The sequence below is a fragment of the Myxine glutinosa genome, chromosome 8 (assembly GCF_964187855.1).
Source record: "Myxine glutinosa chromosome 8, kmMyxGlut1.1, whole genome shotgun sequence".
In the NCBI taxonomy this organism is placed as follows: domain Eukaryota; kingdom Metazoa; phylum Chordata; class Myxini; order Myxiniformes; family Myxinidae; genus Myxine; species Myxine glutinosa.
Genome location: NC_136268.1, coordinates 113,746,615 through 113,756,515, shown reverse-complemented (window position 1 = coordinate 113,756,515; position 9,901 = coordinate 113,746,615). Strand labels below are relative to the sequence as shown.

The following is a 9,901-nucleotide window of genomic DNA, read 5'->3' as shown; positions in this document are numbered from 1 at the left end:
ATCCATTTTATGGATATAACACGCACACACACGATCTCTCTCACACACATCTCGTTTTTTCATTTCTGTTCCTCACAATTCTATCTCTCTCTTTTACACACACACACACACACACACACACACACACACACACACACACACACACACACACACACACACACACACACACACACACCACACAAAACACACACACACACACACACACACACACACACACACATCACACACATTATTATGGATACGGTAGTGGAATAATACACCGGGACGTATAATAATAGTAATACTGATAGTAATAGTAATATTGTAGCGGTTGCCGCTGAACATACACAATCGCCTTGCACCTGCCGGGGACGCAACCACGGAGCGATCGCTGTGCCGGGCTCACCCAGACCGCCCGGAGACGCTCAGTCTCGCCTTTCCCGGGCATGTCCGGACTCGCCTTTCCCGTGCTCGCCCAGACCGCCCGGAGACGCCCAGTCTCGCCTTTCCCGGGCATGTCCAGACTTGCCTTTCCCGGGCTCGCCCAGACCGCCCGGAGACGCTCAGTCTCGCCTTTCCCGGGCATGTCCAGACTTGCCTTTCCCGGGCTCGCCCGGGCTGCCCGGGCACGCCCACTCTCGCCGTGTGTGATTGTATATACTAGGGCATGCCCGTACTATATCTATATCTAAAATTATATCCCCCCTCTATTTACATGAAATGGTTTGGTCCATGAAATGTTTTGGTCCATTCGCAACGCCAAAGCGAACGGCGAACGCTTTACATGAAATGGTTTGGTCCATGAAATGTTTTGGTCCATTCGCAACGCCAAAGCGAACGGCGAACGGCTTGCGAGTACAGTGACAATCCCCCCCCCCCCCCTCTATTTACATGAAACATGACATGAAATTTGTCCGTTTAATTAGTTTTAAAACATAGTTTAACGCCAACATATGGCATGCACGTACCCGTACTATCCGTAATGGCGCACGCTCTCACAGGAGCTCCGGAAGGTCGTATATCGCAGTTACGATGAATCGCAAATTAGTTTTTATTAGTTTTATTATTAGTTTTAAAACATAGTTTAACGCCAACATAGCGCCAACATAGTTTGCAAACGTGAAATAAATGAATACGCTCTCAAATGTGCCATCCGAGGCAGAGTGTGTTCGCCACGTTCGGCACACGCGATAGCTCGCTGCTCTCTGATTGGTTGAATCGTTTTTTGGACATAGCTCGGTAAGTAATTGTCCGATTAATATGAAACCTTGAAAAGGCACATCCTCGGGTCCCCAGCAATATACCTGGCAAGTTTCAAGTATATCGGACCCGTGGTTGTCGAGAAACAGCGGTCACAGACAAACAAACAAACGTACAAACAAACAAACACACAGAGATTACTGGAATTATAGATAGATATATCGCTACCCGATAAACGGGCTTTACAGAGTGTGCTGGGTTCTGTACGAATAAACATGCTTTGAACTCAACCAAATTGCCTCGTTCTCTCGCCATCCACGACTCCTAAACTGGTGACCTCGTCTACCCCCGAACAAATTCGGGGGCTGCAAACGAACACGGCGGTTTCGATCGCGCTGCCGGAGTTTTGGCACCGACGAGCGGCCATGTGATTCGCGCACCGCGCTCGGCTCCTCCTCTATGACCGGGGGGGGCGAGCCCGCTCCAGGACCCTCCGAAGGAACGCAGTTACGCGATGTGGGTGGCACTGCTGCTCATCTCTTGCGCGCGCTCTGATGTTCGTGGCACGGCTGCTTCGTTACCTTCGCGCGCTCTGCTGTTCGTCACCTTCGCACAACTTCACTCTACAACTACAGCCGCAACTACTTCTGCGACCCTGCACCCTCGGGAGGCCCGCGAGGAACCTCGGCAACCTCCCCCGAGGCCTTGACCAGCCCCTCGGTTGGCTCAACCGCTTTTCGCGTGCACCGACGCCGAGTGCTGCTCGAGCCTTCTCGGCACTGCACCCGCAACTGCAACCTCAGGAGGCCCGCGAGGAACCTCGGCAGCCTCCCCCGAGGACTTGACCAGCCCCTCAGTCGGCTCAACCCCGGTCCTACGTCCCCCCAGCGCTTCGCACAGCGGAGTACGTCGCGGCGAAGCCGCCCCCCGTCCACGGTTCCCCCCGCTCGACCACCCACCACCACACCGGACCCCCCCCCCCCACCACGACCCTCCAGGGGTCGCTTCGGCCGGGTCATCAGGACCCCCCTCAAATTGACCCTGCCGGTGTAAGTCGATTCTGGGGGGGCGCGTGTAGCGGTTGCCGCTGAACATACACAATCGCCTTGCACCTGCCGGGGACGCAACCACGGAGCGATCGCTGTGCCGGGCTCGCCCAGACCGCCCGGAGACGCTCAGTCTCGCCTTTCCCGGGCATGTCCGGACTCGCCTTTCCCGCGCTCGCCCAGACCGGCCGGAGACGCCCAGTCTCGCCTTTCCCGGGCATGTCCAGACTTGCCTTTCCCGGGCTCGCCCAGACCGCCCGGAGACGCTCAGTCTCGCCTTTCCCGGGCATATCCAGACTTGCCTTTCCCGGGCTCGCCCAGGCCGCCCGGGCACGCCCACTCTCGCCGTGTGTGATTGTATATATATACTGCTACCCGATAAACGGGCTTTACAGAGTGTGCTGGGTTCTGTACGAATAAACATGCTTTGAACTCAACCAAAGGGCCTCGTTCTCTCGCCGTCCACGACTCCTAAAATATAATAGTGTGTGGCGGACACGAAAGCACTGACGTGGTGACATCACCCCGCACACCGAGTGGGGGTGGGCCATGCCCGGGAGAGAGGCGTGGCCTCACGATATACACGGGGCGCGCAGCCCTGAGAGTTCAGTGTTACAGTGAGCTCTTGAATAAAGACTCTTACAAATTACCGCGTTGTCCGCTTCCTCCTTGTTTACAAACAGCGCGCGTAACACCGCGCGTTACTGGTGACCCTCGACGTTGGATCTGCCGTAGCGATCCTTCCAAACACGACGCCATTGCCATGGCCAACAACGCGATGTCGATTAAACTTCCCGAATTTTGGGAGGCCCAGGCCGAAGTTTGGTTCGTCCAAGCCGAAGCCCAGTTTCAGCTTCGGCGCCTCACCCACGACGACACGCGCTACTGCCACGTCATCGCCTCCCTCGGGCCCGGCACGGCCGCTCGAGTTGTGTCCGTCCTTCGCCACCCACCGGACGGCCACAAGTACGAGGCACTCAAGCGGCTGCTCCTAGCCACGTTCGGCCTCACGGAGGACGCACGGGCTGACCGCCTCCTGGATCTCCCCGAGCTCGGCGACACATGCCCGTCGGTCCGAATGGACCATATGCTGTCACTGTTGGGCGACGAAGCCCCTGGTTTTCTATTCCGGGCGCTTTTCCGTCGCCAACTTCCAGCACAGGTACGCCTCGCGTTGGCCGGGACCGTGCTAACGGAACCCCGAGCATTGGCCGGGACCGTGCTAACGGAACCCCGAGCATTGGCCGGGACCGTGCTAACGGAACCCCGAGCATTGGCCGCCGCGGCGGACAGGTACTTCGCGGCTTCGGACACGCGGGCGAGAGTCGGTGCGGCCGTCACGGACCTCGAGGCTGATGCTGCTGATGCTGCTGATCCTGCTGATGATGCTGATCCACAGCATCAGCTTACACAGCATACGCAGCATGCTGATACGCACCTCGTGGCCGCACCTCGTGGCCGAACTCAACCAAATGGCCTCGTTCTCTCGCCGTCCACGACTCCTAAAATATAATAGTGATGCTTTAAAATACGGTAACGCAGTGAGTGGGATACTTCCGGGTTCGGTTGCGAGAGGACGCTGGCGTTGCATATTCGCCGCTTCTCCGACTGGATGGATGTACAGGGTCTGCTTCTACTTTTCTGACCTGACATCTCACACCTGTCCTGCCTTTTCACACCCGCACGTGCCGCGTGTTCTCCGGCTGGATAACGGAATCTGCTTTTGATGGTACGGAATACGGAATCGAAAGGCCCGCTCCCGTTGTTTGTGGCCGTGGCCTTGTTTGCCGGTGGCCTTGTGGTCTTGGTGGCCTTGTGGCCTTGTTTGCCGCTGTGGTCTTGATTAGCGGCTGCAGTCGTTTGCCGCTGCGTTTGCCGCTGCGTTTGCCGCTTTGCCTCCTCGACCTTGGCCTCGTACTCGTCCCTTCGCTCCTGCCTGGCATGGCTCTGAAGTACTCCGCCGCAAGGCTTCTTCTGCTCAATACCCGCTCCACCCCATCATGCATCTCTGCCATCAAATCAAATGGACTCCTCCGACGACCCAGGTACATTCACCGTGGCTCCGGTCGCAAGTTTGTTTATTTGCAATCAGGTCACTCCATCCCCGTCCTCTGGTCGGCTCAGCGCACTCTCACTCTTCGTCCCAGCGCACCTGGTCACAGCAACCCACACGATCGCACCTCTTGCCTACGAACCCTGGCTAAATCACCTGAATTCATCCCTGCTGTTCAAAACAACATCAAGCTCACCCTGTTCAACACCCGGTCCCTCAACAATAAATGCCTCATCCTGAACGAATACATCCTGGATAACAAACTGGACTTTCTCTGTCTCACCGAAACCTGGCAACAACCTCTGGACTACTACACACTCAACCTCACCACACCCAATGGATATTCCTACGTCAATAAACCACGCTCGGAGGGCCGAGGTGGTGGAATTGCCGTTATCCACCGTCAAGACATCAAGACCAACCTCATCTCCATCTCATCTGCTCCATCATTTGAACACCTGGCTTTAAAACTCTCTGGTCACACGCAGTCAGTCATGGCTGTCGTCTACCGCCCTCCCAAACCACACCCATCATTCCTGTCTGACTTCTCCTACTTTCTGACCCAGCTATGTTCCCTCTCCCCCTCAATCCTCCTCCTTGGTGATTTCAATATCCACATGGACTCCACTGACTCCACAATAACCACTGACTTCACTGATTTACTCACCTGCTTTAACCTCACTCAACATGTCGACTTTCCTACCCATATCCGTGGTCACATTTTGGACCTTGTCTGCTCCACTGGATTAAATTTGCACCATCTCTATGGCTCCGACCTCACCCTCTCTGACCACTTAGCCATCACTCTGACCATCAACATCCCCGCCCCAACACCAAGGCATTATCGCACAATCAACTTCCGTAAGCTAAACGCTCTTTCACCTACCTCATTCTCATCCACCCTCTCTGAAAAAATGTCCACTTCTCCCTTCATTGACCTCCACACCCCTTCCGACCTCACTGACTACTACAACCACACTCTCTCCTCCTGCCTTGACCAGCTTGCGCCTGTAAAAACCAAAACAGTTTCTTTCACCCATTCTGCTCCCTGGTTTACCCCTGAACTCCACCTGATGAAAACTCGTGCTCGCCAACTTGAAAGACTCCGCAATAAAACGGGTCTCACAGTTCACTCCCAAGCCTACAAGGACCACATACAACACTACAAAGATGCCCTCTCCCGCGCCCGCTCTGCCTACTACTCTCAAATTATCCACTCTGGCTCCGGAAACCCAAAAGCACTCTTCTCGACAATAAACAAACTCCTCCGCCCCCTGAACACCACCACCCAGTCATTCACAGTAGACAACTGCATCTCCTTCCTCTCTTTCTTCCAACGCAAAATTGACAACATCTACAACAGCTTGACCACCGCCGCACCCGCTCCCCCTCCAACCACCTGCCCCCCCTTGTCCTGCCATCCCCTGTCTCGGTTCTCCCCAATCTCTCCTACTGACCTCTCTGAACTCCTCATAGGAATGAAAACTGCCACCTGCACTCTTGACCCCATCCCCTCCAGCTTTGTCAAAGCCTCCCTCCCTGCTCTCTCTCCACTTATCATTGCAACAATAAACTCCTCCCTGTCTACAGGCATCGTCCCACCTTCCCTCAAAATTGCTGCTGTTACCCCCATTCTAAAAAAACCTGGTCTAAACCCTGACACCCTAAACAACTTCAGACCCATCTCCAACCTACCCTTTCTGTCAAAAGTTTTGGAACGCGCTGTAGCCACTCAACTCAAACATCATCTCTCTGCCAATAACTTGTATGAAACATTCCAATCCGGATTCCGCTCCAACCACAGTACTGAAACTGCTCTCCTCAAAATCACCAACGACCTTCTCCTCTCCTCTGACGCTGGCAACCTCAACATTCTCGTCCTCCTCGACCTCAGCGCTGCCTTTGACACCATCGATCACACTATCCTCCTCACCCGACTTGAATCCACCTTTAACGTCACCGGCACTGCCCTCTCTTGGATTAAATCATACCTCTCTGACAGATGCCAGTTCATCTCCATCAATAACTGCAAATCCCCCACTGCTCCCCTCCCCCAAGGTGTCCCCCAAGGTTCAGTTCTTGGCCCCCTCCTCTTCATCCTTTACCTGTCCCCGCTCGGTCACTTAATCCGCCGTCATGGTCTCCAATTCCACTGCTTCGCCGATGACATCCAGCTTTTCATCTCCACCAAGTCCGTCTCCACCGACACCCACTCTATCCTGACAAACTGCATCACTGAAATAAAATCCTGGCTTCAAATCAACTTCCTCAAGCTTAACTGTGATAAATCTGAAATAATCATCATTGGCCCAAAAACGCTCACAAAATCCACCCATAACTTTGCCCTCAACATCGACGGTATCCCAGTATCCACCTCCCCTCACATCCGGAATCTTGGCGTCATCTTTGACCAAACCCTTTCCTTCGACAAATACACTAAACAGATCACAAAGTCAGCCTTCTTTCACCTGAAAACCATTGCCCGTCTCCGCTCATCCCTCTTCTCCACGGCTGCAGAAACCCTCATCCACGCCTTCATCACCTCCCGTCTGGACTACTGCAATAGCCTCCTCTATGGTTCACCCTCAAAAATCACCAATAAACTCCAATACATTCAGAACTCCGCTGCCCGTCTACTCACTCATTCCCGGACCCGTGACCACATCACCCCCGTCCTTTACAAGCTTCACTGGCTCCCCATCCCCCAGAGAATCCAGTACAAAATCCTCCTCTTGACATACAAAGCCCTCCATAACCTGGCCCCATCCTACCTGGCTGACCTCCTCTCCAGACACACTCCCACCCGCAACCTCCGCTCTGCTGGTACCAACCTCCTGACCCCCTCCATCCGGACCAAATTCAGATCCTGGGGGGACAGGGCCTTCTCCATCGCTGCTCCCACCCTCTGGAACTCACTACCTCACACCATCAGAGACTCCTCCTCACTCACCACATTCAAAACATCACTAAAGACCCACCTGTTCAACACTGCATTCAACATTCAACCCACAGCATTTAACCCCTGACTATCTCTTCTCCTTCTCCCTCCTTTTGCTTTAAATATTTCCCTATTGATTCTTGTCTTGTCTTTTTGATTCTTGTCTTATATATATGCCGTATATCGCTGCTGTTTGTTTTCTTGATTCTTGTCTTTTTGCAATTGTTGTTTTCATGTATTGTTATGCATTATGTTTTCCACTCTGTCAAAGCGCCTTTGGGCTTCTGGAAAAGCGCTATACAAAATAAATGAATTATTATTATTATTATATGGAAATGAGTAAATTGATGGATTTATTCGATATTCAACAGGCGTTGATTACGGCACGGTCATAAAAGATCTGTATACTGAAGTCTGAATGCGATATATTCTGGCTTGTCTGTTATTAACGCGGTGTATAATTAAACTATCGCTGTTTTATAATTCACTTTTCGTAACACGAGATTTTAAAAAGCATCATTTCCTCGTATGTTGGTGTAAAGTTAAAAAGGTAAACTGGTGCAGGCGTAAGATGTTCATCTGTACTTTAAAAATGAATAATTTTTTTCATCTGTAATTTTTTCATTAAAATATATTTTTGAGGTTTCGCGCATATATATATATAGGTTTGAAGACGTTGTGATACAATCAAAGTTATAAAAAAAAAAGGACGGTCTGTGTCAGCTATATAAGAATCCAACAACAACACCGTGAGGCATCGTGTGGTTGGCGCGCGGTGCATGCTGGGTGTGCGTGGTTCTGGGCGCGGGCAGTGAGGCTGTGGAATTGTAAGCGGGTTACCCGTTTGACTTTAAAGCGATCTCTTTTAGCTCATTCCTGACGTTTTTCTGGTGAATTTGATAAACGGTGTATGGAGAAAAACGCCATATCAAGTTTTTGGTTGTAAATGCTTCAGCTTCTTTCCAATCGCTGAGAGAAATTTTGGCACTTCATTTTTGTATGGTTTACTTTAGTTTATGCCTGTTGCGTTGGCATGGTGTGATGACTCCTTTTCACTTTGAGGAACAGATTGTGGGGTTTCTATTTTCTAATTAAAAACTACCACAGGTATTTTGCGTTGCCGGGCAACACCGGGTTCCTCCTCTCACCCCTTCATTAAACCTCCTCCCTTGCCTCCAATTTCACTCCTTACCCTTCCCTCCGGACTCGTACTACCCCTCCCTCCGGACTCGTACTACCCCTCCCTCCGGACTCTCATAGTCATACCACTTGTACTTCTCCCTCCGGACTCTCATAGCACCCCTACCCCTCCCTCCGGACTCTCATAGCACCCCTACCCCTCCCTCCGGACTCTCATACCACCCCTACCCCTCCCTCCGGACTCTCATACCACTTGTACCCCTCCCTCCGGGCTCTCATACCACCCATACTCCTCCCTCCGGACTCTCATTGCACCCCTACCCCTCCCTCCGGACTCTCATACCAGTTATACCCCTCCCTCCGAACTCTCATAGCACCCCTACCCCTCCCTCCGGACTCATACCACCCCTACCCCTCCCTACAGGACTCATACCACCCCTACCCCTCCCTCCGGACTCTCAAACCACCCATACTCCTCCCTCCGGACTCTCATACCACCCCTACCCCTCCCTCCGGACTCATACCACCCCTACCCCTCCCTCCGGACTCTCATACCACTTGTACCCCTCCCTCCGGGCTCTCATACCACCCATACTTCTCCCTCCGGACTCTCATACCACCCCTACCCCTCCCTCCGGACTCTCATAGCACCCCTACCCCTCCCTCCGGACTCATACCACCCCTACCCCTCCCTACAGGACTCTCATACCACCCCTACCCCTCCCTCCGGGCTCGCATACCACTTGTACTCCTCCCTCCGGACTCTCATACCACCCCTACCCCTCCCTCCGGACTCTCATAGCACCCCTACCCCTCCCTCCGGACTCTCATACCACCCCTACCCCCCCCTCCAGACTCTCATACCACCCCTACCCCTCCCTCCGGACTCTCATACACACCCCTACCCCTCCCTACAGGACTCTCATACCACCCCTACCCCTCCCTCCGGACTCGCATACCACTTGTACTCCTCCCTCCGGACTCTCATACCACCCCTACCCCTCCCTCCGGACTCATACCACCCCTACCCTTCCCTCCAGACTCTCAAACCATCCTCCCTACCCTCCTACCTGACTCGTACCACCCTCCCTACCTCCCTCCGGACTCCCATACCACCCCGCCCCTCCCTCCCTCTGGATTCCCATTACCTCCTTCCCTCCGGACTCCCATCCCACCCCGTGACCTCCCCCCCCCCTTCTCCGGACTCCCATTACCCTCAGCTCCCGGGCCTTCTTCCCTCCAGACTCACATACGCCTCCTCCCTCCGAACTGCCGTACCACCCCACACTATACCGCCCCGCCCCTCCCTCCCTCTGGATTCCCATTACCTGCTTCCCTCCGGACTCCCATCCCACCCCGTGACCCCCCCTCCCTCCGGACTGCTATACCACCCCGCGCTCTCCCTCCCTCCGGACTGCTATACCACCCTGCGCTCTCCCTCCCTCCGGACCCCCATACCACCCCGCCCTCCCTCCCTCTGGATTCCCATTACCTGCTTCCCTCCAGACTCCCATCCCACCCTGTGCTCCTCCTCCCTCTGGACTC

The 9,901-nt window shown here is 53.9% G+C and overlaps 1 protein-coding gene across 3 annotated transcripts in view; it reads left to right on the top strand.

Annotated features, from left to right (window-relative positions):
* Positions 1-7,967: 7,967 nt before the first annotated feature.
* SETDB2 (SET domain bifurcated histone lysine methyltransferase 2) overlaps positions 7,968-9,901 on the top strand; it is a 130,907-nt gene continuing 128,973 nt past the window's right edge. For 2 of the 3 annotated variants that reach the window (XM_078783696.1, XM_078783695.1), the window contains exon 1: positions 7,968-8,043. The gene's annotated coding sequence lies outside the window, so the exon portion shown is untranslated. The remainder of the gene's footprint in view (positions 8,044-9,901) is intronic. The other variant, XM_078783697.1, reaches the window with a different exon arrangement.